At 43.7% G+C, this 15,193-nt stretch overlaps 1 protein-coding gene and 1 long non-coding RNA gene across 13 annotated transcripts in view; one reads left to right on the top strand and one right to left on the bottom strand.

The window, feature by feature from the left end:
- Positions 1-5,058, bottom strand: part of LOC132661427 (uncharacterized) — a 36,638-nt gene extending 31,580 nt beyond the window's left edge. For all 3 annotated transcript variants that reach the window (XR_009602215.3, XR_009602212.2, XR_009602213.2), the window contains exon 1: positions 4,052-5,058. This is a non-coding gene — a long non-coding RNA (uncharacterized LOC132661427). The remainder of the gene's footprint in view (positions 1-4,051) is intronic.
- Positions 1-15,193, top strand: part of DENND2B (DENN domain containing 2B) — a 156,770-nt gene that overhangs the window by 66,304 nt on the left and 75,273 nt on the right. The window lies entirely within an intron of this gene.

Below are 15,193 nucleotides of genomic sequence, written 5' to 3' on the forward strand. Positions count from 1 at the left end.
AGCGGGGAAGGGTCAGAAAGAGAGAGAGAGAGAGAGAGAGAGAGAGAGAGAGAATCCCAAGCAGGCTCCCTGCTGTCAGCACAGAGCCCCAGGTGGGGCTCCAACTCACAAACTGAGATCATGACTTGAGCTGAAACCAAAAGTGGGATGCTTAACACACTGAGCCACTCAGGCGCCCCTACATTAATGTTTTTTGTGAGTGAGGCTACCAATATTCAAATTCTTGCAATATAAAGGCCTTTAGCGAGAGAGGGAGATCAAGGAATTGGGCCCAAGTCTTCTGATTGCCATTCCTGTTTTTTTGTTTGTTGGCTATTATCCTTACACAGTGCAGCCAGATTCCTTTTCTTGATGTTTGGGGAAAACTGCATCATTCCTCTTTGAGAAACTTTATAGTGAATCCTATGTGCAATCATATTTGACACATTAAACCTGGGTAGTGTGACATGAAAGCCTTGTTCTTAAACCTGGTGAGGTGAGCTCAGCCTGGCTGAGGTGAGAGCAGAGAGACAATTACATGCTTGGTGCTGAGGAGACTAAAGGGCCAAAGTCAAAGGGATGTTAAGACAACATCCAGGAAGGTTGTGACTCTGGGTGAGGGGAGCAGCAGGAAGAAGAGTGAAGAAACTTGGATGCTTACAAGATTAAGGAAGATTTTTGAACTGAAAGAAGGAAGAAGAATAATTATTTAAGGTCCTGGATACTAAACTAGTTAGGTCCCACCTAATTATATTTTTTAAAAATTTATTTATTTATTTATTTATCTATCTATTTACATTTTAGGTACATACAGTACAATATTGATTTCAGGACTAGAATTCAGTGATTCATCACTTACATACAACAACACACAGTGCTCATCATGAGTGCCCTCCTCAGTACCAATCACCTATCTAGCCCATCTCCCACATGCCTCCCTCTGTCAGCCCACAGTTTGTTTTCTGTCATTAAGAGTCTCTTGTGGTTTGTTTCCCTCTCTTCTCTTTTTTTTTCCTTCCTTCCCATATGTTTATCTGTTTTGTTTCTTAAATTATACATATGAGTGAAGTCATATGGTATTTGTCTTTCTCTGACTGACTTATTTCACGTAGCATAATACAGTCTAGCTCTATCCACATCACTGCAAATGGCAAGATTTCAGTTTTTGATGGCTGAGTAATATTCTGTCATATATATCACATGTGATATATATATCACATCTTCTTTATCCATTCATCAGCTAATGGACATTTGGACTCTCTCCATAGCTTGGCTATTGTTGATAATGCTGCTGTAAACATTGGGGTGCATGTACCCCTTTGAATCTGTATTTTTATATTCTTTGGGTAAATACCTAATAGTGCAATTGCTGGCTTATAGGGTAGTTCTGTTTTTAGTGTTTTGAGGAACTTCCATACTCTTCTCCAGAGTGGCTGCACCAGTTTGCATTCCCACCAGCAGTGTAAGAGTGTGTTCCCTTTTTCCTGTATCCTCACCAACACCTGTTGTTCCTTTTTAAAAACATTTTTTTAATGTTTACTTATTTTTGAGAGACAGACAGACAGAGCATGAGTGGGGGAGGGGCAGAGAGAGAAGGAGACACAGAATCTGAAGCAGTCTCCAGGCTCTGAGCTCTCAGCACAGAGCCTGACACAGGGCTCGAACTCATGAACCACGAGATCATGACCTGAGCCAAAGTTGGACACTTAACCAACTGAGCCACCCAGGCGCCCTGACACCTGTTGTTTCTTGTGTTGCTAATTTTAGCCATTCTGATGGATATGAGGTCATATCTCATCATGGTTTTGATTTGTCTTTTTCCCTGATGATGAGTGATGTTGAACATTTTGTCATGTGTCTGTTAGCCATCTGGATGTCTTCTTTGAAATATTGGGACTTCATCAAGATAAAAAGTTTCTGTGTAGCAAAGGAAATAATCAATAAAACAGCCTATGGAATGACATATCTGATAAAGGTTTAGAAATAAACAACTTATCAAATTCAACACCCAAAAACCGAGTATAACCCAGTTAAGAAATGGGCAGAAGACATGAATAGACACTTTCAAAGAAAACATCCGGATTTTTTTTTTAAATTAGAGAGAGAGTGTGAGTGCACAAACATGTGAGTGGGGGAGGGGTCAGAGGGAGAGAGAGAATCTTTTTTTTTTTTATTATTTTTTTTAAATTTAATTTTTTATTTTTTTAAATTTACATCCAAATTAGTTAGCATATAGTGCAACAATGATTTCAGGAATAGATTCCTTAGTGCCCCTTACGCATTTAGCCCATTCCCCCTCCCACACCCCCTCCAGTAACCTTCAGTTCTCCATATTTATGAGTCTCATCTGTTTTGTCCCTCTTCCAGTTTTTATATTATTTTTGTTTTCCTTCCCTTATGTTCATCTATTTTGTCTCTTAAAGTTCTCATATGAGTGAAGTCATATGATTTTTGTCTTTCTCTGACTGACTAATTTCACTTAGCATAATACCCTCCAGTTCCATCCACGTAGTTGCAAATGGCAAGATTTCATTCTTTTTGATTGCTGAGTAATACTCCATTGTGTGTGCGTGTGTGTGTGTGTGTGTGTGTGTGTATGTATATGTATATATATATATATATATATATATATATATATATATATATACCACATCTTCTTTATCCATTCATCTATCGATGGACATTTGGGCTCTTTCCATACTTTGGCTACTGTTGATAGTGCTGCTATAAACATGAGGTTGCATGTGTTCCTTTGAAACAGCACACCTATATCCTGTGGGTAAATGCCTAGTAATTGCTGGGTCGTAGGGTAGTTCTGTTTTTAGTTTTTTGAGGAACCTCCATACTTTTTTCCAGAGTGGCTGCACCAGCTTGCATTCCCAGGGAGAGAGAGAATCCTAAGCAGGCTTCATGCTTAGCATAGAGCCCCGAAATGGGGCTCAAACCCATGAGCCTTAAGATGACCTGAGCCAAAAATCAAGAGTCAGACACTCAACCAACTGAGTTACCCAGGTGCCCCTAATTATATTTTAAAAGTCATCTTTTAGTGCTGGATCAGCCAAGGGTTGTTGCTCCTAAGGGTTGTGAACCCATAAGAGAAAGCCTTATTCAAGGGTCAGAGTAAGTAAAATCTTGCAACCAGAGAAGTTAGGGTTTGAAAGACCCCGGAGAGCAGCATCAACCTGGCATCATTTCTGTTCTTGTCAGCCAGGATCTTAGATGGAAATATTTTTAGTGGGAATAGGCTAAATAAGGAAGCAGGAGGAACGAACGACTTCAGACCAGCGGATGTTCATTAGGCCTCTGTAGGACCAGCTGCATATAGACATAATCCCTACCCTTAAGGAACTTAGTAGTTCAGTGGACAAGGCACATAAAAGGTCAATATAAGTGGCACCAGGAGGAAGGGATTCGTTTAGTCACCGGCGGGAAGGAAGAGTGTGATCAAGATGAGGGCAAGGTTTCACAGAGGAAATGATGCAGATTTAGGTTTTGAAGTATGAAAAAATTGTGGCTTTTTTTTTAAGTTTGTTCCTTTTGGCCATCATGAATAGTTATTTTTTTTAATTTTTTATAACGTTTATTTATTATTGAAAGACAGAGAGAGACAGAGTATGAACAGGGGAGGGGCAGAGAGAGAGGGAGACACAGAATCTGAAGCAGGCTCCAGGCTCTGAGCTGTCAGCACAGAGCCTGACACAGGGCTCAAACTCACAAACCACGAGATCATGACCTGAGCCGAAGTCGGACGCTTAACTGACTGAGCCACCCAGGCGTCCCATGAATAGTTATTTTTTAAGTGGACAAGCCAAAGGAAGGGCATTCCAACGTAGAGGGATCAGCATGTGCCAAGACAGAGAGGAATGAAGCAGTATGTGCAAAGTTCTGTGCACAGAACTACCAACTTGGTCATTTTTGCTGTGCGTGGTAGGGCAGGATGAGCAGCGGCAAGGTGAGACTGCAGAGACTGGTCTCCAGAACTAGCCCTTGTAGGGATGGATCTGCCGTTGCTCTGCATACCAGATCACCCCAAACTTAGTGGGTGTTTAAACAACAATAATTTTGTTATTACCTCTCATGGTTTTGGAGGTTTTGCTTGCAGTCTTCTCATGTAGTTTTAGTTAGGTGGTGGCTGGGGCTGGAATCATCAGAAGGCTTCCTTCTCCCATGTGTAGTGCCTGAGCTGGGGAGATTCAAGCATCTGGGGCTCCTGTGGTCTGCTGCTCTCACTCCATCCTCCCCCCACCCCCCATTATTACTCCCTGTAGTCACTCTAGCCTTATGGTCTCCGGGATTGCTGGATTTCTTATCAGGTGGCTCAGGACTTGAAAGCCAGTGACCCTAGAGAGGCTGGCAGAGGTTGCATGGCCTTTATCTAACCTAGCCTTGGAAGTGAAGTACCCTCACATAGGCCACATTCTGTTCCTTGAGGTAGTTAAAGGGGCTCTTCTGATTTAAGGAGAGGAATATCAGACAGTTTGCAAACTTGTTTTGAAAGCATGAGAGTTATAAAGAAACTTGAATTTTATGCTATGGGACAGTTTTTCCCAAACTTAGTTCATTGCTTACCATCTTCACAGTATTACCATGGCCTCTTAATACCTGAACTGTTATTTACATAATGTTTAAATCAGCTCACTTTCAAACTTAAATTTGTTTTAAAAGGAAATGTTATCTCACTTTCTTAAAGTGGAAAATCAATATTACTTGTCATACACACAAGGTAACTTTTAAAGTAAATACAGTGAGGACAAAAAGTTTTAGCCAGGGGCACCTGGGTGGCTCAGTTAGTTAAATGTCTGACTTTTGCCTTCCGCTCAGGTCATGATCTCACAGTTCATGAGATTGAGCCCTGAGTGGGACTCTGTGCTGATAGTGTGGAGCCTGCTTGGGATTATCTCTCTCCCTCCCTCTCCTTCTCTCTCTGCCTTGCTCACACACACTCTCTCTCAAACTTATAAAAAAGAAATTAAGAAAAATATTTAGCTAGATACTGCTGCCTATGAAAGTCTCTCTTAAGAGATCAAGGGGTTAGAGCTAGAGCTAGCAGCAGCGTGTGGAGACTTTCTATTGAATCGAGTGAGAGGTTTGCAAGAACAGGTGAACGACCCAATCACCTTGTGATTTCATGCCGCAGGGTGCCTGCCCTATAGTTCTTTACTGCGTTCTGGGAAGCACTGCTGTGAGCAGTGGAGCCACTAAAAGCACTTGAACCCTGGAGTGATACGGTGAACTTGCATTGCAGCAGGATCACTTTGGTTGAAGTGTAGGAAATAGGCCTGTAGAAAGTAAAAGTAGAAGCAAGGAGATGGTTCTTAGGGGATTATGGCAGTAAGTCAAGCCAATTGATGATAAACTCTGCGTGAATAAGGGGCAGGGGAAAGGAGGAGGTGAACCTGAGGCATTAAGGAGGCAGCATTGGCAGGGCCAGACTGAGTTGGAGTAAGAAGGAGAAGGAGAAGTCAGAGATGACTTGTAGAGTTGGGGAAAAGTGGAGAAAGTTTGTCGGAAAAGTACAAGAGGCAAAAAGTGTTTTATTAGAGGTGGAGTAGAAATGATGAGTTCAATTTTAGGCCTTTCTTTTTCTTAAAATTAAAAAAAATTTTTTTTTCTCTTAAATTTTTTAACATAAATTCACTTGGCACCCCATGGATTTGTCTGATTGTTTCTTTAGGGTGTTGTGTAGCTTCTTCCTCTCTCCCCTGTACTTTCTGTAAACTGCAGATTAGATCTAGAGGCTTGATTAGATTTACGATAAGCATTTTTGGGGGGAGGAGGAAACCCTTTATAAATGATGCAGCAGATCAGAGGCACATAATGTCTGGTTTTCCCACTATTACTGATGCTAAACTTGGTCACTACTTAAGATAGGGCCAGCCAAATTTCTCCATTGTAAAATTACAGTTTTCATTTTATAACCAGCAGATAATCTGTGGGTAACCTTTGGCACTGTTCCCCATCAATCTTTCACTTAAGTGGTTTTATTTTTTCAACTTTTTATTGTGGAAAATGTCAAACATAGACAAAAGTAGAGAGAATCAAAGATGAACAGCTATACATCCATCATCCGTCTTCAGCTGTTATTAGTACTTGGCCTAACTTGTTTTATTTCCATCCTTGTCTGCTACCTCTCCTTCTTCTCCACTGGATTTTTGGAAGCAAATTGTAGGCATCATAGCATTTCATCCATAAATACTTCAGAATGTCTTTCTGAAAGACCTTTCAGACACATTTTGGACACGTTGATTTTTGATCAGTAGATTTTAGTTGCCCTCAGAAAGTACAAAGGATGCTGATGGTTGAACTGATCCAGAGTTAGGGCTTTACAAGTAGGTGCAGTGGAAGGAGAAGCGGTTAGTGATTTAAGGATGTGATGGATCATGGATTCTTGCTTGGAAGTTCACACTGCGAATCCTTCAGTGGTCTGGCCTCACAGCCCCTCAATCTGTTCAGCTCTAAAGACTTCATCTTCTGTCCTCTTCTGGTTTCATCTTATAGCATGACCATATCTTTGGCCTCATCACCTAGAGATGTTCCACTTTCAGCATCCTAAGCTCTGAAATTGCTCTCCCTCTCTAGTCTTCTGGATGCTTACACATCCCACTCTTCATTGTCTCCTCTGGATAGCTGATTCTCTCACCTTTCGCTGCTTGTAGAGCCTCTTAGTGCCCTTAGGACTGCCTGCTTATTTTCTCATTCAGCCTGAACCCCAAAGACAAGAATTCCAGTCATGTACTGGATTACCTGATTTCCCTCCCTCTCTTCTCCTTCCTGTGCTGTTCGGTCCTTGTGGGCTCCATAATCAGATTTTTCTGCTACAGCCCTAGATTTCTGAGGGTTCCTCCATTTTTCAGAAGCACAGTTCCTGACCCTTCATTCCTGTCTCAGAAAATTATATGATTTCCCAGAGAAAAGATAAGACCCTTAATTTGGTTTTCAAAGCCCTCTAAGATCTGGTATTTCTCTTTCCAATTCTCCTTTTCCCTGGTTTACTTCCAGTTAAACTCCCGCCAGGCTGAACATCTTGTTTTCTTTCATATGTCTTCTACTTTCTTGCCTCCAAGACTTTGCTCATGTAGTTCCATCCATGCCCCAGTGTAAGGGCAGCCCTCTCTATTGAGTCCCTCCTGCTTCTTCAGTTGGAAGTAATCCCCCTCTAACCTAAATCCACAGCGTTTCATCTCTCCAATGGCCCTTAAAATAGTCTTCCTGGTACTTATATATTTATGTTTCTATTATATACACCTTACTAGAATGTGAACTCTTTGAGGATGGACTCATACGTGAGGCATTTTGGTGTCCCAACCAGTGCTAAGCACATGAATTTGCACATGATGATGTTCAGTATGTATTAATTGAATGCACATATGATTGTGTGAATGGAAGGAGGGGAGACTGTTGCCCTGGCTTACTTACCAGAGACTTGTACTTAAAATTTCCTAGCCCTTCTCCTGTTCTAGTGAGTAAAGAATCAGACTTAGCTTGACTTGGCCCAGTAGAGGAATAGACCAAGCTCCTGACCCACATTGCAACGGGCAGAACAGAAAGTTTGTCCCACTGTGGGAGCAGGAGCCTTGAGTACCAAGAGTTCCAGCAGGATGTTTCGGGTTTAGGGAGTTAGGCTGGCTTGGCTACATTCTGTGCACTGTAGGGGAGAGGATTTCAAAGTAGTACAGAAAAAGGAAACACTGAGAATGCTCTTGGCAGAGGTGGGAGCAGAGGGATTGGAGAGCATGGTGACCCTGAGGGGAGGGTTTTATTTTCATCAAGTCAGGCCAGTCCTTTTCCTCCTTACCCCCCAGGGCTGAGCCTCAGTTGGATATGGGAAAACATGTGGGCACGATGTTTGCCATTCTTCCTGCCTTGGGACCTTGAGTCAGAGTCTAACTCTTCATCTCAAATAACCTCCTGTCTCATTCTGTCCAACTACTGTTTGTCCTTTAAGGTCTGGCTCATATTTCTCTCCCATAGAAACCCTTTCCTGAGCTACTCTAGCCCCTCCACTTCCAACCATTTTACTTTAGAGTACTTTAACTCTGTATCTCACATTTGAATTATTTCCTGTTGTTTTCTTGTCTCCCTAAGTTAGTCTGTGAGCTCCTTGAGTGCAAGAATCACACGTCATGTTTTTTTGTGTGTGTGTCTTTTTTTTTTCTGCTGAAAACAAAGCAGTGACCAGTAATTACCACTGGTTTTATTGAGGAGCCTGATACTAGAGCCTGATACTAGAACTTGAGAAGATTATCAGTAACAGAAAAACTGAAGATGGGAAAGGCCATGAAGGTTAAGCTTCATGAGCTGGGTCTCCAGAGTTTGGGTCTGGGGAGGCAATGCCTGTTTGTCTTTAACAATCACCTAGTGTACAAGAGAAGAGAGTGGGTTTCCTGAATTCTGGCTTTTGAAGCTCTGAATTCCAACAGTACTCAGCATCCAGGCAGGTAAGGGAATGAGGTGTTCAGGGCATGGCCTCCAGGGAAGAAGAAGGTGGGCTGATGGCTGGGGCCTCGCACAGTGGTGGACAGCTTGGGGTAAGCTGGCACCAAGCGTTAGGCACACATGGTAGATTGGTGCTCGAAGGACCCTTCACCAGCCTCTTCCCCGAGCTGGAAGCAGAACAGGGAGCAGCAAGCCAGTTGGCTGACTTGCCTTTTCTGCCTTAAAGTACTTTGTTTCTGTTGCTAACAACAGACATGGGTAGTGTAAATAAAACACAGACACACAGGCACATAGACACATATGTAGAGGCTGAAAATTGAGGAGGGGCTGAGGTGGAAGGGGACTGAAAATGTGTAGCTAAGTCTCTGAAGATACTTAGTGTGTGCTGGGTCCTCTTCCAGCCTTTGAGGATAGAGTAGCTGAGTGAGGGAGCCTGGGCAGTCAGGTAGGGTATGATACTGTCTGGATACCACAAGTTATCAAAGACTAAGTGCTTGTTAACGGTTGGATGCAACGCTTCACTCAGGCAGATACTCCTCCAAGTGAGATGCTTGTGATCTGAGGGCTGGTGGCAGCTTCTTCTCATCTGTCCTGTCTTTCTTTTAAGGCTTTTTGCTCATTGATCCCTTGTATGCTATATGTGGTGTACATTGACCACCAGTGGTTGTGACCTTTCTAATGGTCTTGACCTATCCAAGACCCCAGAGGTCTGCACACCTAAACATGTGACTGGTGTTTTGGGTAATGTCCTGAAAGCTGTGAGCTTCCTTAGTATGGACTGACACCCCATTCAGCCTTGTGGGGGGTTGGGGTAATCCTACCAGTAGGATGCTGAACAGTTAGTGCCATAACTAGCAGTTGTGTCTCATGTGAGACAAGCTTTTTAGAAACTTGAAGTCCAGATAGACTGTGATGAGAATAGGTAATGAGGAAGACTGTGAGTCTCCATTGCTGGAAATATAAATAGGAGTGGGTTAGGTGTTCTCTCTTCCTTTCTTCCTGGATCCAAAAGGCATCTAAGATTACATCTGGAGGACATTTTCTATTTCTATTCAGGGGGAAAAAAGAGTCTGTATTGATATGATATGTCTCATGGAGTTACTGCATTTGTTCCTACAGGAGTTAAAGGCTCAAGGGACAAGTGAATGGGTTACCTATTTTTTAACTTAGAAGGTATGCAAGATTATCCCTATAATAACAGCCATCAGACTTATATTCTGATAATCTTTCTTGAATAGAAGAGAGAGGAATAGAGTTACTATTAGGGTCTGAGAATTGCACATTACCCTGAGGGACCTCAGGAGGTTGCCTCCCATGTGACCATCCTCTATGCAGTCACAGTGGCACAAAGTCTTTTTAAAAAGACTTTAATTGCTTTTTAAATGTTTATTTTTGAGAGAGAGAGAGTGTGAGAGGCAGAGAGAGACAGAGACAGAGACAGAGACAGAGAGAGACAGAGGCTCAGAAGCATGCTCTGAGCTGACAGCAGAGAGTCCATGGCTTGAACTCACAAACCATAGATCATGACCAGAGCCAAAGTCAGACACTTAACCAACTGAGCCACCCAGGACCTCCAAAGTCTGGGAACTCTTGAGGAGAGTATTGGTCATTTTCTCTCCATTTTCTGGCTTGGAAGGGTAGTCTAGGGCTATTACTGAATGGGGTTGGATTCAGCCTACCTTTGAAGCTGATAAAACTCCAAAGCAGGAGGCAGCACTACTCCCCAGGTGATCAGAGAGAATGATGGTTCTTGTAATAAAATGTGTTCGAAACCACCAAACCTGGGTTGCTTCTTGGAGATGCTTAAGGGAGAGGCATGAAGACCTCGTCCAACTGGACTTCATTTCTCACCTCCTCGTGTTCCCCCACAAGAATCACAGCAAGTTGCCAGTTCAGGTCTGGTCATTGACTCCCCTACCTGCACAGTTCAAGTGAGCAAGGAGGTTTATGTGAAGCCCCTCCCACCAGTTAGACGCATGTAGGGCTGTGTTGTTTTCCTTATTGTGTACTCAGTGTCTGGCCTGGTGCCTGGCACAGAGGAAGTGCATAGTCATTGTTTGTGGATTGAGTGGCTTCTCCACCTAAGTCTGAGACCTTAGACTAGGCCTTGGAGCATGGATAGTATTTGGATAAGCAGAAAGGAAGGAAAGACTCCAGGCTGGAAATGGGTTGAGCACAAAAACATGGAGGCAGAAATGGACATGCTTGCAGCAGGAGGTATTCTGTTCAGAGAGAGAAGTGCATGTGTGTGTGTGTGTGTGTGTGTGTGTGTGTGCGCACGCGCAGGTCTGTGTGTCTTTGTGTGGAGGGGAATGGAGGGTGTGGTAGTATGGTGAGGGGTGGTGGAAGAAGAGAAGTATGATTGGTTGGTAGCATTTGACAAGGTTCTGGAAGAACTGGAAGAATCTGGATCTGGTATGGTTGGCAATTAAGGAGCCCCAAGGAATGACATGATTATATTGATGTTCCAGGATGCTTGGTCTGTCGTTTATGAGCAGAGAGGACTGGACGTGGAAGCATAAAGGGAAACTAGTAATGATAATAGTAATACTTCACATTTATTTAGTGTGAAGTGATAAGCTGGAGAAAAATTGCATAGAAGATGACATAGTTAGCTTCTTCATATTTGGCTATATTTGGCTCTTATTTGGTTAAATAAGAAATGGCTCCAAGGACATCTTCTGCTTCCCAAAACGTGTCCTTGAAACTGCTGGAGCTGGGGCTGTTATCTGACTCGGCTAGGCTGCTGAGTTTCTGCACACTCCCTGCCAGGAACTAATGTCCTTTGGCCTCAGCTGGGGTGTGTCCCCAATCCAGCCAACTGGAAGGTCAGAGAAATTAGCCACTAGAATGTGCCCATTAGTGCTACGAGGGGTTACAACCTGTCACTGGAATCCTAAGCCTGGGAACTGCTTCTCTCACAGGGCTTTTCCAAGTTGGAACAGGCTAACTGTTCTAGCACTGACTGCTCCCTTATTTGGACACTAAATTTTCAGGGTGAGATTGGACTTCTCCTTTGGTTTAGGAGAGTTTTTTAAGGATCTGCTACCCTTTTGAGTGATTTTCAGAGATAACATGACATTACAGCCATAATTTTCTTCACCTGATTCTTTACTTGGCCTCCAGGCCATCCACTTATAAAACCAGGATGGGGCCCTGTCCACTTACCTCAGTCTTCCTAGGGGAAAAATGGATTAACTCATCGTGAAGCCAAGAGTCAGGGTGGCTGAGGCTCAAGAGTGACTCCAGGACTTGGGGGTGACTTCATGTCCAGCCTTGGGGCTTATCTCTTGGCTTTGGGGAATTTACACTGAGCATTGACTTGGTGGATTTGTAGTTTATCAGCCCAGCTTCAGGTGGGGCCAAGGTGGGGAGCAAGGTGCAGGGAGGGGTGTGAGTTAGTGGTGGTGGTGGTGGGTGGTGTGGTGCTGCCAAGGGTGAAGAATCTTCTGTGGCAACTTTGAGAGCATACTTCTTCCCCTGCCCATACCCTACCATAGACAGCTAATTCTTCCAGAAACCTGGCTCTGTCAACTTCTGCCTTTCCTTGTGGTTGACCCCTGCAAACCTCAGGAAAGTAACTGAGCTCATGAGGGTGACATTGGATCCTACTGGAAGAGGGGAAAGCAGGAAGGAGAACATGTTTCTGTCCACAAAGGTGTGCTTTCACTGGTTGGAATTCGCTGTGAGGCGGCCTTCAGCCCTTTGGGCAGTTACTGTGGGCTTATAGTGTGATGCTGTATGTGGAAGAGGCTGTAACTCATGGAGACAGGTATGACTGTGGAGTGGAGACAGGGCCTCCAACCCAACCCCAAGTAGGGGCTAACTGAACTGAAAAACAGTTACTGCCCAGAAAGAAAGCATGTTGGGCAGGGATAAATTCTGTTTGCGCGACGCCTCACTTAATCTACACAATACTTCGTGGTGGGAACTGTCATCTCCATTTAATAGAGGAGGAAACCGAAGTTTAGAAAGGTTAGGTCACTCATAGCCAGTAGAAGCAGAGTTGGAATTTACAACCAAGACAACTCTTTTCCATTATTCCTTATAGAGGAAACCATGACAAGCTATTAATTTTAATACACTCTTTATTTTAGAATAGTTTTAGATTTACACAAACGTTGTAAAGAGAGAACAGAGAGTTCCTGTAGACCCTGCAAGCCATTAAGTTTTTTCTTCCCCTTCTGGTCCATTTCATGAGGATTCGTGGGGGGTGGGGGTGGAGTACAGATTTGGAGTAAGGACATTTTCCCCCAAAGATCCTAACTTGCAGATTTTTCAGCTAGGAGTTTTGGAAGTCCATCAAAGTACATAATTTCTCCCCCAGTTCCACTTTGTCCCAGCTCTGCCAGACTAGACTAGACCTGGCTTTTGACTCTAGTTTCAGAGTCAAATACCCTAGTTTCTTTCTTTTTTTTTTTAATATATGTTTTTTAATGTTTATTTTTGAGAGAGAGAGAGAGAGAGAGAGAGAGAGAGAGAGAGAGACAGTGTGAGTGGGGGAGGGGCAGAAACAGAGGGAGACACAGAATCTGAAGCAGGTTCCAGGCTCTGAGCTGTCAGCGCAGAGCCCGACATGGGGCTCAAAACCACGAACTGTGAGATCATGACCTGAGCTGAAGTCAGACGCTTAACTGACTGAGCCACGCAGGTGCCCCACATGCCCTAATTTCTGATGCTGTCAGTAGAATTAGATAGCAACTGAGTGTCAGAGTTAGGGAAGGCAGGTCATGGTGGGGAGGATCTTTAGCCATTTGGCTCCTGGACATTCTTCTGTCTGATGTGACTGTGACAGGGCAGTGTTAACAGTTTGAGCTGGTGGTTCATGGACTGGAGCTAGAGCCCTCCGGAGGGACACAGGGAGCATCAGTGTGGTGAGGCCTGTTTGCTTGGATGCTCTTGAGTCTGCCTTTGCACAGTGAAGAGTGTTTTGTAGCCATGGCTTCTCTGGGCCCAGGCCTCTGTCTGCAAGCAGGCAGGCTGGCTGTGGGCAGGATAATATCCATGGGCAGCTGGTGTCCTTTGTTTTGGGTACCAGGCATATTCTCCATTTAAGGGAAAGGGGTCTACAATCTCCTTGGCTCTGGGTGTGAATGGGCTGGCCCACAGTTTGCTCATGGCCTTTGCTGGATGTGCTTTTTCAATGAGATCATTTCAGAATTACATTCCTATGAAATTATATTTCACTCAGGACGTGAAACTGGATTTGTGTAAAAGCATTGGCACTAAAACTCAGGGCTAAGAGCAGGGCAGAAATGAGAATAGGGATAAACAGCCTCTTCTTTAGAAGGAGGAGAAGACAGAAGGAGAGAGAAAACAGTTGTTAAAGGATTTTGCATTTAAAATTGGTACACTGTAAGCGTACTCAGGGAGTAGGGATTGCCCTTAGACTGTAGAAAGGCAGACACGATATTTGTTGTCCCACCTGCCTGCCGCTTCCAGGCAGTAGGGGCTCATTCTCCCACATATTTCTTGCTCAGAGCTTGTTCTGTTTCTGTCTCTCTGTCTTTGTTTCTCTCTCATTGTCTCTGTCTCTGTCTCTCTTTGTCTCTCTCTGCCTCTGTCTCTCTGCCTCTGTCTGCCTGTATCTCTCTCTCTCTCTCTCTCTCTCTCTCACACACACACACACACACACACACACACACACACACACAGCCCTTTCATGCTGGCAGTATGAGATTATCATATTCTGTATGATTCTGATTTGTATGCCTGTGTAAATACTGTTCTCTTAGCTCAGAATGTCATTCTCTGCATTTATCTGCCTCAGAAACTCCAGTCACACTCTAAAACTCATTCGCCTTCTCTGAACTCTACTGTGCTGCCCTGAGACAGTTATTTTCTGGTACTTCTGTGCTATCACCCCTTTGTGCATCCTGCTCTTTTGTACTTCTCATTTCTTGTATCTGGAGGGGAAGGATATTTCACCCATTAGCTTGTGTGGTGCTTCATCAAGAGTAGGTGCTCATTAAATGATTGTTGAAGGAAGGAAGTGAATAAATGAAGACTTGGATATTAGCAAAAGTTGAGTACTGCAAACAGGGTGAGCCACAGAATGGTGGCTAACACAGCATAAATGACCTCAGATGCCAGGAGACTAGAGTCAGACTTGCAGAAAAGGTGATGCATGGGGCACCTTAGTGGCTCAGTTTGTTGAGCATCTGACTCTTGATTTTAGCTCAGGTCATGATTCCAGGGTTGTGGGATGGAGACCTGCATCAGGCTCCACACTGATAGTGGAGCCTGCTTAAGACTCAATCTGTCTCTCTCTCTCTCTCTCTCTCTCTCTCTCTCTTTCTCTCTTTCTCTCTTTCTCTCTCTCCCCTCCCCCTCTCCCCCTTTCTTCCTCTCCCTCACTCATGCTCTCTTTCTCTCTCTCTCTCCTCAAAAAAAAAATGTGCAAAAAAGGGGGGGATACATATGTATGCACACAAAAATAAAAGTTTGAAGGTTAGATGACACCACTTCCTAGTAAACTGTGCAAAGCTACAGCAGGATAGAGAGGAAAGAGCTCTAGATTTGGAATTGGGGATTCTGGTGGTGGTGGTGGTAATAATGCTCATAATTATTAATAACTACAGCAACAATAAAACATAATAACAACATAATCTTTACTGTGACCAGACGCCATTCCAGGCACTTCCTTACTATAAGCCCTGTGAGGCAGCTTAATTAACAATTATTAATTGTTGGCATATGAAGAACTGAGGTCACATAGCTACAAAGTAGTTCTAGGCCTGGTTCTGTACTTACTAGTTGAGTGGCCTTGGGATAAGAC

This window comes from Panthera onca, chromosome D1, assembly GCF_046562875.1.
Source record: "Panthera onca isolate mPanOnc1 chromosome D1, mPanOnc1 haplotype 2, whole genome shotgun sequence".
Classification (NCBI taxonomy): Eukaryota; Metazoa; Chordata; class Mammalia; order Carnivora; family Felidae; genus Panthera; species Panthera onca.